This window comes from Heptranchias perlo, chromosome 18 (assembly GCF_035084215.1).
Source record: "Heptranchias perlo isolate sHepPer1 chromosome 18, sHepPer1.hap1, whole genome shotgun sequence".
NCBI lineage: Eukaryota > Metazoa > Chordata > Chondrichthyes > Hexanchiformes > Hexanchidae > Heptranchias > Heptranchias perlo.
In genome coordinates this window covers 20,938,133-20,951,631 of record NC_090342.1, presented here as the reverse complement: position 1 = coordinate 20,951,631, position 13,499 = coordinate 20,938,133, and the positions used below count along the sequence as shown (strand labels likewise).

The 13,499-nt window shown below is 40.6% G+C and overlaps 1 protein-coding gene across 3 annotated transcripts in view; it reads left to right on the top strand.

Moving 5' to 3' along the window:
* Positions 1–3,767: 3,767 nt before the first annotated feature.
* The window catches only part of LOC137334646 (small integral membrane protein 29-like), an 82,455-nt gene continuing 72,723 nt past the window's right edge, over positions 3,768–13,499 (top strand). The window contains exon 1 of one of the 3 annotated variants that reach the window (XM_067999478.1): positions 3,768–3,857. The gene's annotated coding sequence lies outside the window, so the exon portion shown is untranslated. Of the gene's footprint in view, positions 3,886–3,954; positions 4,130–13,499 lie in introns of those variants that run through there. The other 2 variants (XM_067999477.1, XM_067999479.1) reach the window with 2 other exon arrangements.

Below are 13,499 nucleotides of genomic sequence, written 5' to 3'. Positions count from 1 at the left end.
GTTAATCAGGAATCTATCTAACTCAGCCTTAAAAATATTCAATGACCCCCTCCACCGCTCTCTGGGGAAGGGAGTTCCACAGACTCACGACCCTCTGGGAGAAAAAATTTCTCCTCATCTCCATCTTAAATGGGAGACCCCTTATTTTTAAACTGTGGCCCCTAGTTCTAGTCTCTCCCACAAGGGGAAACATCCTCTCAGCATCTACCCCTTCTAGTCCCCTCAGGATCTTATATGTTTCAATAAGATCACCTCTCATTCTTCTAAACTCCAATGTATACAGGCCCAACTTGTCCAACCTTTCCTCTTAAGATAACCCCCTCATCCCAGGAATCAGTCGAGCGAACCTGCTCTGAACCGCCTCCAAAGCAATTATGTCCGTTCTTAAATAAGGAGACCAAAACTGCACACAGTATTCTAGATGTGGTCCAATGCCCTGTACAACTAGCAAAATATCTCTACTTTTATATTCCATTCCCCTTGCAATAAATGACAACATTCCATTTGCCTTCCTAATCACTTGCTGTACCTGCATACTAACTTTTTGTGATTCATGTACTAGGACACCCAGATCCCTCTGTACCTCAGAGTTCTGCAGTCTCTCTCCATTTAAATAATATATTGCTTTTCTGTTCCTCCTGCCAAAGTGGACAAGTTCACATTTTCCCACATTATACTCCATCTGCCAAATTTTTGCCCATTCACTTAAGCTATCTGTATCCTTTTGCAGACTCCTTATGTCCTCTTCACAACTTACTTTCCTACCTACCTTTGTGTCATCAGCAAATTTAGTAACCATACATTCAATCCCTTCATCCAACTCATTGATATAGGTTGTAAATAGTCGAGGCCCAAGCACTGATCCCTATGGCACTCCACTTGTTATATCTTGCCAACCTGAAAATGACCCATTTATGCCTACTCTCTGTTTCCTGTTAGTTAACCAATCCTTTATCCATGCTAATATGTTACCCCCTACACCATGAGTTCTTATTTTGTGTGGTAGCTTTTGATGTGGCACCTTGTCAAAAGCCTTCTGGAAATCCAAGTACATCACATCCACAGGATCCCCTTTATCCATGTTGCTTGTTACTTCCTCAAAGAACTCCAATAAATTAGTCAAACACGATTTTCCTTTCACAAAGCCGTGTTGACTGCCTGATTGCATTGAGATTTTCTAAGTGCCCTGATATAACCTCCTTAATAATAGATTCTAGCATTTTCCCTATGACAGATGTTAAGCTATCTGACCTGTAGTTCCCTGCTTTCTGTCTCCCTCTCTTGAATAGAGGAGTTACCTTTGCTATTTTCCAATCTGATGGGACCCTTCCAGAATCTAGGGAATTTTGGAAAATTAATATCAATGCATCTACTATCTCTGCAGTCACTTCTATACCCACCTTAGCCCCATATCCCTTAATATCTTTGGTTAACAAAAATCTATCAATCTCAGATTTAAAATTAACAACTGAGCAGATGGAATTAGATAGGAGTCAGATGCAGTTTGTAAGGTAACATTGGTGGAGAGTGGGCACATGGGACCAAAGAAGGCACAGTGATTTTCTGCCCAGTTCCCCTGTGCTTCCACCAATGTCTTCACCATCACCAATCTCTGCATCCACATTCTTTCCTGCATCTTCCCCTAATGTTTTATGCCGTCCCACCACTCAATCCAAATTCCCCAAACATTCCCTCTCTACTTGTCTTACCTTGAATTTTACACACACAAATTCCAACACAACCCTATTCCACTTAAATATTATGGGGCAAATTTTATAATGTAGCACCGAGCTTCACGCAATGGGAACGCTGATTGGAATATCAGATACAAGGGTTTGTTCACCTAGTTTTCTGCCTTTTGGGGGAGACATGAAACAAGCACACTAACCTTTTCACCTGATATTTTGATTCGTACTCCTGTTGCATGAAGCTTAGCGATGAAGGTGCCAGATCATGAAATCTGCCCCATGCCCCAGCTTCCTGCCACATGACATAACCAATGTTAGACACCGACATAAACAGAACCTTACCCCCAGTACAGAAAGTGATTCACATAAATATAAAATCTACAATTATCTACATACAAAATACTCCATATAAATTATATTAAATACAAAGATCATACATTTATTTTACACAAATTAGATTATATATCAATCTATACTTACTTAAAAATCTTGCGTTTGTTTGCAGTCTTGACCTGAAGCCCAAAATTCAAAATTGTAAGTACCCTTTGATTGACCTCAGCAATTCAGAAGTAGTTTCAATTACTTGAATTTGCCTATTTAGAGCAGTGGCCATAAAGGCAGAAGCCAAGTTAGCAACTAAACATCAGAATTGTGCTGAAATTACCCATGAACAACACTACAGGAGATCTTTTTTATATCTAAAACAAACGAGCGTTTAATTCTTTAGTGGGTAAATGTGATGTGGAACTGAGCCAGTTATGTTAATCTGATTTGTGGATATTGGATGAGCATGCATGTGAACCGTCAAATTTATAAGATGACAAATCAGCATTTCAACCCATATGTCAGCTTGTCAGTGTTTCATTTAAAAAATCAGCTTTTTAGACTGCGATTGGAGGTTATCAACATTCAGATCAATTAGATAGCAAGACATGAAGCTGTCAGAACAAATCAAACCTGTCATTTACTTTAACTGGGTTAACGCCTCTATTAAAATATGGACAGGATTGTAATACAAACTTATTAAGCATTCATCCCCTATTATCATCATCAATAAATTCTAACCTCATACTTTAAGGTTTTAAAGACAGAAAATGTTTGAAACAAACAGTCGATCAGCATCTAAAAGAGGAATGCAGTGAAATTCCATGGGGGTTCCCCATGTCTCCTGCCGGAACCCCTAGAGAACCAACGTGAATGGCTGTTCTTGCCGAAGTTACAGGGAGACCAGGAAAACCCGCATGGAATTTCAGGGCCAAAAAAAGTTAAGAGTTTCAGTATCACCCTTCATCATAATCAGTTATAAGGTTTTGTTTTAGCGATATTGACTCATCCCCACCCCTGTCCCTTTTGGAGCTACGTAACTGTATAATTGTTTATTAAACTAGTTAAATTAGAATACCCTCAATCCAGATAATCGCCACCTGTCACAGTGCTGCCATGGGATCCAGGCAACGACAGCTGTGACAGTGTCAGTTTTATCTTGTGAATGCACAGTGCATTGCCAATTGAGATTATTGTAGTGTATGTAACAGGTTTCAATTCACAAATTAACACGATGCATCAAGGCTAAGATTCCAAACGAAAGGGCTGGATCCTGTAAGGTTGTACTGAAGTCCATATAAATATTTTAATTTTCACATTTAAAGTATCTGTGATCCTTGCAGGAAAAAATATTTTTGTATTGGAAGGCAGAATTACAGTAAGCTTTAAAATGTTGGAAAATACACCAAGTGTCAAAAATCAAAGTGTGTGGGTGGGTGAGGTTACACTCACATTGGTCGCAAGTACCCCCCACCCATTTGATGTCAATCCTGCATTCAGAGCCGGCTCTCGGCTTACCCAGGGCTGTCGGGAGTGGGATTTGAACCCTTCATCTTCTGAGTTAGAGGCAGAAATGTCTCGAAAGGCCTTTCTCGCTCCATGCTCATTGAGTAATGGAACCGGAAAAAAAAACTCTGCAATGGCCGTCATCTGTCATGACCATGCGAATTGCCTGATGATGGTTGCAGTAGCAGCTGAAAAAAGAGAGTAGTGCAGATTCTACTCTCTCACGGAGAGCGACGTGCGCAAGCGCGCACTCCATCGGAACGCCGGGCGCGCGCACTGCGGTATGTCCGGCCGGGCATGCGCATTGGGCTGGATTGAGGCGGACGGGACGCGCAAGAGGTGAGGGGGACATAGGAGCAGTGTTGGAGTGAGTACAATGTCGGCCTTTGCGGTAAAATCATTGGTTCGAACCGTTAGTCGGGGCCGGAGGATGTCAGCTTATCATTTCAAACGGCAAAGAAGTGCATTTTTTGTTTGCTCGCAGAAGTTTGGAGAGTCTTTGTAGGAAAGTTTCTCTTCTGTGTTTAGCCGAGATGTTTGTTGACAGCAGCGGTAACCCGGCTGGAGGTGAATTCATCTAATTCAGTTCCATGTCGAAATTCAAAGGAAACGTAAGCAAGCTGCAGGTTGACAGTCTTACCCAAGTTTTGTAACTTAATTTTCTTTTACATTTGTTGTAATTTGATCTTGGGCTCCCCCCACCCCGGATCGGCTCAAATTTCATTTTATTTAGACTGATGGAGACCTCCCAAAAGAAAACATCATCGTGCAATTTTGAGTGGTTGCGATTAAACTAAACTCATGTAGTGACGACTTAGCATTTACAGTTTGTATTTTAATGGCAGCTATGGAATGCTGGACCTCATTGAATTACATAATTTAATATCGTTTTGTTATTTAACAAGCAGTAATATGGGGATCTATTTATGGATATATGAGACTAAAACTTCTATAAGTTTTAGCTATCGACGTTGTCAAGGTTGATGCCCTGCTGGAGTACATTTTCTACCAGTATTGAATTTAGTAATAGTTGAAGTAATTTGATACTTCATTTAATTTGTTAATTTCAGGTTTTATGTTTTCATGTTCTGCTGTGTACTGTTCATTAACATTCATCATTCATTTCAAAACTTCTAAGAAACATCTGTTGAATATTTACTGTAGGAGAACCAGCTAGGATATTCCTCACAATCCTTTTGTTAAATGAATCTCCAGATTGATGCCCGATCCAATCATGTGATTCTGTTGCAGGAGTTTGCTGCCTGTGACGAAATCCCCACTGGCTGAAGCAGTAAAGAAATTCTTAACTTTGCACATGAATTATCGATATTAATTTTCTCTTTGTTAGTCTGTAGAGTGTTACAGGATACTGTCATCCCACTAGTCATTATGTTCTACACACCTAGCAATGTAGAATGTGAAATGTTTAATTTAGGGCAGATGTTATTGTTTTAACCCTCATTGATACATTGGCCTGTTCATCCTGCAACACTTCAGGTTAGTGCTGGGTAATTATATTGGATTCATATCGGTTGCAATAGCCTGAAACAGATAATAGTAACCTGTTATAAAAAGCTGTGTAACCTGTTATTTCCAATAGGTAATTAAAAAAGGGGGTGTTTTTTACTCTTTGTCTCCTGCAGAATGATGCCTTGACATATCCACTTTAAAAGGAAGAGATGGGGTTTGTACTCTCCACATTGCTTAGTGGTTAAAGGCACTGTCTGGTGTTATACTGAACCATACAGTCCCAAGTTTGATCCTGGTCTGTGCTGACTTAACTAATCTCAGCAGGGACAACAGCTGGGGTTGGCTGCTATTAGCTTCAGCATCCCTCAGCTAGGGAAGGGGAGAAAAAATCAACCAGAGTTTCTGCTCTTGGTTACTATCTTGTGACCCATCCTGGAAAGTGCATGTACTTGGACAGTTGTGGTGCCCTCAACTGTCAAATAGGTTGCTGACTTTCACTAAAAGAAAAGCAAAATACTGCAGATGCTGGGAATCTGAAATAAAAACAGAAAATGCTAACATTCACTACCTAGACTTACATAATGTGGAGATGCCGGTGATGGACTGGGGTTAACAATTGTAAACAATTTTACAACACCAAGTTATAGTCCAACGATTTTATTTTTAATCCCACAAGCTTTCAGGGGCTTTCCCCTTCCACACCGCCTGAGGAAGGGGAAAGCCCCCGAAAGCTTGTGGGATTAAAAATAAAATCGTTGGACTATAACTTGGTGTTGTAAAATTGTTTAGACTTACATATGTAGAACGGCCATTTCGATGAGATACAGGAAAGTGCCTGGCACATGTTGAACCATACATCAGCAAGAGTTAGTGCCCTTTGAGAGGAGGGGGGGGGGGTTGGGAATTATAATTAGAAGCACGGATAAGTTACTGCCTTTTAGTATGAACCAATACAGTATTGTTCAGAGTACATTTTAAACTCTCTGATTTGTGATCCACTCCTAAATTCATAGCTACTGTTATGAAATTAAAATTAAATTTATGTGATTTTTTTTTCCCGTCTTAAATGTGAGCTGTCAAATGGTGGTTTAACGTGTCTGAACATTGTCCTTTCCTTTCTGCAATATTGACTTGGATTCAGCCTTGCAGGTGAATGAACATCTTTCTGTTTCTAAAAATAATGTTGGGATGATAAAGAACTCTTACAGATTAAGTGAAATGAGCTCAGGCAACCTTGATGCAGTTTCAAGTGAATAGAGATGTGGAACAAAAATAATTGGTCTGAGTTACGTGGCACAAATTAACAACACTTCTCAGGAAGACCACAAGGACATAATGTGAGAAATACTAATGTGCCACTAGCATATTACAGGTGCTGTTTGAGGTTTGAGATGAAACATGTTGTGAGATCATTATGGGAGCTCTTGTGCTTTGCTATAACTAATAACTACAGCTGTATATAGATTTTTTTTTTTGACAGCCTATTTCAGATTTCTAAAGTCTAACTTGATTTGTATAATCCTTCTATCTTTGGTCAGTTACATCTAACTTAATTTTTTTTTAAACCTTCGCCAGTTTCAATCTGGCTTGAATAGTACCGGTGTGGCTAACCTTTCAAAATTTAAGAGCCAGAAAAAGAAGTTTTATATTGACAGAGCAACAAATTTTTAATATAACACTAAATATACTTGTATGGTAGTAAGTACAGTAATGTACTCATATTTTAGTACATATGTTTGAGATTTATAAAATTAAATGTTTCAATTTTGATTTTTGTTATTTATAAAATGGGCAGGATGTCATTTTTCACTTCTGTATATTTATATTGAGATTTACAATATCAAACAAAATAATCAGATAGCTATTTTCAACTTTTGTATATTTTGAGATTTACATAATCAAGTTAACTTTTTGAGGTATATGCTGTGTTCAAGACTTAGAACATTTTCCGTTTTTGTGTTGCATAATTTTACAAGCATTATATGATCAAATCCTTTTTTTATGCAATAGTCTGTGTTAAGATTCAGAAAATGTTCATTTTGGTGATTCTCTAAATCCTAATACAGAATATAACAATATTAATGCTTAAATTAAGACTAGAGCCACTGTCTATTGTCCATCGTCACCTAGTCTATATGCGCACCACCAATTCCATCCCCCTTACCGGGAGCATCAGGCTGAACCAGACTGTTCACAACATTGGCACCCTATTTGACCTGACCTGAGCTTCTGAACCCATGTCGTCTCCATCACAAAGACTGCCTACTTTCACCTCTGAAACATTACCCATCTTCACCCATGCCTCAGCCCTTCTGCTGCCGAAACTCTCATCCATGCCTTTGTCACCTCCAGACTTAAGTATTCCAGTGCTCTCTTGGCCAGCCTCCATAAACTTCACCTCATCTAAAACTCTGCTGCCCGTATTATCCCATCCCTCTGCAAGTCCTGATCAACCATCACTCCCGTACTCACTGACCTACATTGGCTCCCAGTCCCCCGACGTCTCAGTTTTAAAATTTTCATTCTCATGTTCAAAGCCCTTCATGGCCTCCCTCCTCCATATCTCTGTAACCTTCTACAACCCTTTGAGAACTCTGCATTTCTCCAACTCTGGCTTCTTGTGCATCCCCCCCCCCTCACACTCACCTAACTGATGAGTGAATGAATGTTCTGTCATGTTGTACCATGCCTTCACAGCAGCCAATTCATATTCATGCTTCTAAGGTGATGATATAGCATTTGTAGCAGGGCCACATTATGCCCTGCCACCTTTGGCTGCCATGAGGCCATTGTTAATGGTTCACTCTGCTCGGGCACTGTCACTCTCCCTTTAAAAACTGCCATCTTCAAGCTCATCCTTAATCTTTCTGTCATTTCCAACTCCTGCCCCTATCTCTAACCTCACTTTCCTCTCTTTAAGATTTTTGAATTTGTTGTTCCTCCCAGCTCTGTGTCTAAATCTCCCAAAATTCCCTATTTAAATTCCTTCTTTCCTACTTACAACGTTGAGATTACCAAGACCAAAGTCATGAATGCCATCCTCTATAACTGAGTACTTTGTGTTATCTCTCCTTTTCATCCTTGTCTTCCATGGCATTTGACACAATTGACCACGCCATTCTCTATTACCTGTCCTGTGTTGTCATGTTCCACGAGATTGCCTTTACTGCAGTACTGCTGATTTTAGATTTATTGGTGAGCTAGTACTGAAGTGGACTTGAATATCTGTAACTCACTGGTTAAAGATGTAGGTTTCTATTAGGAAACATAATTTTAACACACGTGACACTAAAGGTTATAAACCCAGATGTTTGATTTCTCTTTTTCTTGCGACTACTTTCCTTGTGTAGCTCTTTTTTCAAAATTAAGTATAATTGTTTGAATGTTGATGCATTTTCTTAATGTTTGCCTTTTTCAATCTCAGCCTTTATGATCTCGCCTTCTCTTCACTTGCACATACCTCAGATGCGAACAAGCCTTTTGCATCACATCATGAGAACTTGGGAGCCAGCAATAGCATCAGGTCATGAGAACTCGGGAGCCAGAAATAGCATTGCTGCTATGTCTTTCCCATAGAGATAGTGCTGTCCTTGTGTCATGTTGCAAGACTTTAGCATACAAGGGCAGAGATCCTACCCTGCAATTTTTAAGAAAAATTGCAGAAAGAAGGATGGGAAGAAATACAACCCAAGTAGTACTGGGAGTCTGTGCATTTGTAATTGATATTTTTGGATCCAAGTTATACGTTAAACATTGCTCATTCTCCCAGGTCCAGGGAGAAAAATCAATGAAGATTTCAGCTTCCAAATACTATTCCAAATACTATTTTGAAACCCTGCTAGGATTTTCATGTGGGGTGTCTGGTAAGGGTAGGATAGGACTCAGCTGTGATGCTCACCACACTCAAATAACCTACTGACAATCAGTCAAGTCCCACAGATGAATGGCTGCTCAGGGAAGATAATGGAAGATGGTCAGAGCGAATGGAACTATATCCCAGCAATGAGTGAATGTCTTCAAAAGCAAAGGGGATAGGAGAAAATTGGCTGTGGGGGCTTAGGCCAATTGTAGGAGTCCTACTTCTGCCCTGGTTGGGATCAAATAACTCAACACAGACTGGGATTTCAAAATGGGATATTATTAGTTTGTATAGCACAGCTACTCACTGGATAAAGTTGCTGAGCCATTGGGGAGCCTGAGGCAAGTAGGACTCCTGAACAAGAAAACACGTCTTAATTGTCCATTTTTTTACCCCCTTGAATTTTCTTGCTCCTCTTCTGGAGGTTCTGACTCTTTCTAGGGTGCTAACTATCATCAAGTACGTTGCTTAAGTGGCCATTATTCACGTGTAAGCTTAAGACAGTGAATGTCAGCAGGCTATTCAACTGTGAAGGACATTGCAGCTGAATGCGATCCTGTCTTCACTTTGCAGCCATACTTGCAGATTTTCCAACTGGAAACACATCAAGAGTAGGAGCCCTGGCTGGATTGTCTTTCTCTTTCCCTAGTCTAAGAATGGTAAGACCAATTGTAGCATATCTCCTGCCATCCCAGCTTAGATCAGCAAACTCAGCACTTTCTAACTGAGCCATCAGGGAACTAACCTTGGTTTGAACAGTTGGTTTGCAGAGAGGTAGATTCTGAAAATCTTTAGATCACCATTTTTCCTGGTTACTTTTCTACTTCTTTATGGATTTGTTTTTTTCTAAAAGTATAATCTGTTCTTAGATTCGTGGTAGGGTGGCATTTTGAAATGATTGAATAATGACACATTGCCAGTACTGCAATTTAACAATTATTGCCTTTGTTACCTATTATGTGCTTGTAATTCAGCTTGATATCTTAATTGGAGCTTCACTTGACACAACACATGACCTGATGCATGTAATTTGTGCATGCAGTGTGTTGCTACACTGAATTTGGCACCTATTCCTGTACATTTGGACAAATCAGTTGTGATGTAATTTTCCTTATTTGTGACCATAAAGTTAATGAAAAATCCTGGAAATGTTGAAACAAATAGTTTATCGTCAAGAGAATTAACTTATAGAGGGTATAATGTGGAGTAACGATATTTAGTTATGTACCATACCATACTTACCTTGCCTAGAAACAGCAGCAGTTAGGTAGTGCATATATTATGGTCACTATAAGGTTATGTATCTGCATGCATGTGAATGACTGAGAGCGAAGACAGAGGGAATTGGATAAGCGCTTGAAGGGAAAAAATTTGCAGGGCTACTGGGTAAAGGTGGGGGAGTTGGACTAGCTGGATTGCTCTTGCAGAAAGCCGGCAAGGGCTCGACGGGCTGAACGACCGCCTCCTGTGCTGTAATGATTCTATGATTCTAGAGTACTGATTACATACCCATTCTAGGTTTTGTTTTGTGCTCCATACACGTCAGGAAATGTATTAATCCGAGAGAGAAAATATCTCTCCTCATCCTAATTTCAGTTCATTTTGAAGCAGACAGCTTCTAATTATTACCTGATTGTCACCTGTTATATTGACAGCTGGCAAATGTCAACATTTTAATTGTGACATCTGTGAGACACTGAGAGAGGGGAGAGCTAGATACCAAGAGGGGTTGAAAATGAGTGCGGCTGAAGGGCCACAAAGTAGGCCACAACTTAGATTCACTGGGCCTTGTTTGAGCCTCCGGCCACCCCATACACAGTCCCTCCACATCAGAGGTGGTGTGGCCGGGGCAGGGAACAACCAGACCAGGTGTTTCCTTGTTCATAGCCTGGGAGTCTGCTAGTGGTCTAGTATGCTGTGTAAAAGCAGGAAGTGGTGCACAGTTGGTGTCCAGGCCTGGGTTGTGGCCTGGATTCCTGAAGACTTATTTCCTGCCCCAATTCTAAGTGCACCCCCACCCCCTCAAGTGGTTGTCCAAGTTGCAGCCATTAGCTTCATGATGAGGTGATTTCCCCCTAACCCCACATACGCTGGTGGGATCACTGCTTGAGGTCGCTGGAGGCCATTCCCAGTACTTATTCTGGGATCAAAGGCAGGTGTCTATCCTCATCTGAATTTGAGGAGTTGTTTTGTGAATCAGTTGAATTTTGAAACCAAGTAGAAAGCCTCTGATTATTACCTGGGTTTTATTGATAGTAATTAGAATGTTCACTTTTCCTAACAGCTGCTAAACACAAGAAAACACGGAGTGTATTTTTCTCATCTTACTTTGAGTTTTTTTCCAACTAAAAGCAAATAAGTTGAATTTTGAAAGCTGTAATTACCAGTTTTGTTTTTTGATAGTGGTCAGAATGTTTACATTTTGTTACAGCTGTAAGACAGAGATCGAGATACACACCTAGGAATCAAATTAATTGTCTACAGAGATCCCTTAGAAAGTCACAAACCAATAATGCCATATATGGGATCCCCCCCCCCCACCACTCCAGTGCAACCAAAGTCCTGTCCGTCCCCTCACTGCCACCAGGCACAGGAATACACCAGTGAGCCAAACCTCAGGTTCACATTCTATAATTCTGCCAAACACCAAATTACCCCTCCACATTAATGTCACATAAAAGGATTCTCCATGCTACCAAATTCCAGCAGCTTGAATGCAGTACTGTCAAACCCCTGGGCCTACAACCGAGTGTTATTAAAGCTGAGAAACATCCCTAGTGCTACCAAAGTTGAGAACCACCCCCATTGCTACCAAAATACAGTACTGCCTCCAAGTGCTGCCAAACCCCAGTCCTCTTACCCAGTACTGCTAAATATTGGCCCCAAACTTCCTCAGGGCCTGCAAGATGACCATAACAATGGCGGGGCAAGACTTCCACCCGCTGACCCCATGGGTCCCAGGGTCATGATAGTTGCAAAACGTAGGTGGATGCCGTCTCTATTGATGCAGCTGAAGTGCCTGCTAGGTGGGGTGGAGAAATAATGGCATTGGCTAGCCACTGGGGCCGAGTGCCAGCACGTCCAACTGGAAAAGCTTTAGAATTGAAGAACTGGCCTTTTCCCAAGAATGCTGTTTTGTGACTGGCTGTTGTAAGGAAACTGCCATTCCCAAATTTGGTGGTCCCAATTATGCCACCTAGCAGTACTGTATGCCTGGCCCCAATAGCCCCCCTGGCAATAATACCCTAGTGAGCCTAAAACCTTGGAAAATCTTGGCCCAGATATCCAACTTGAATTCGTATATCTTGCTGTGTATTCTCAGCTTTTAAAAATGGTAAGGGATAAACATTAAATGCATAGATAAAGGAATATATGTAAAATAAAGATCCCTTATTCATAGTTTTCATTGAATTTTGGATAGAATTATAGAATTCTATCACTAAACTGCCAGTAAAAATCCCAGAATACTATTTAATAAAAATGGAATTTGATGTATTCAGTCATTGGAAATCAATAACCTTGTTGTTATCCCCTACATGGCATAAACACCCTAATAATAACGTATTAAAGGTTTGTATGTGGCATGTCTTTCCATATAAATTTATTTGCTATGTCAATATTTTATCATGCGGAAAATCCTATCTGCCTGTCACGCTGTAGTTGCAAGTCACCTACCACCAACTAAGTGGTGCTGTAGTATGTTACCCAGGTCTGCCCATCATTTTGTTTTTTCATCCAATTTTTTGTGTATTTTTCCAGAAGTATCTTAAAATTAAAATGTTTTCGGTGCTGTTCTGTTTAAATTTAAGTTTTTTGTAGGCTGCGTGCCTGTTCTGTACATACTGCCTTGTTTTGTACATCGTTCTGCAGCTAATGCCTCACTTGGTCTTTGCACCTAGAATAGCAACCAGCCTTCCCTTAGGCCCTCCATGCATCCGTTTTGACCTCTGGTCACCCACCAACTGCTAACAACCCACTCAAGTCTTGGGCCAGGCCTCCCACCACTGTTGTCCTACTCAGCCTTCATGCCGCTGACCCTCAGGATCTCTGTGCATCTCTTTTGGCCTCCTTAATCTTCATTTTCTTGAAGTGAACCCAGAAACCAACAATCTGTTATAAAGTGCTTATAGCACTATTTTCTATTTATAATTGAAAGGTTAGACCTAGTCCAAGTGGATAGGCTATTTGAGCTAGATAGATTAGAGAGGACCAGGGACAAAACTATAAGTTACAAAAGCATAGAGCTAGGTTAGATACTGGGAGGTACTTCTTTTCACAGTCATCAACTGCTGGAATAAGTTGCTAGCATGTGCAGTGAGTGGTTGCAGGAAATATGCATTCATAAGGGAGCTGGCTGAGTTCCTGAGGAGAATGGAAAACACATCTATATATAGAAGGTAGGTGGGTCATTGGGAGCATGTCATCCAGTCACCGTGGTCTCCTGGATCTTACCTGTTCAGTTTCAGAGGTCGGAGAGAAATTTCCCAGTTTTTTTTCTAAATTGAAATAAGGTTTTTTTTCTCTTGCATCTCACAGGAGATTCCATGGCTGCGTTGGGGGGCGGGGCATAAATTGGGGTGATGCTGTGCAGATGTTACACCATGCCAGGATGAGACAGACCTAATGGACAAAATTGTCTTTTCCTGCCTTTT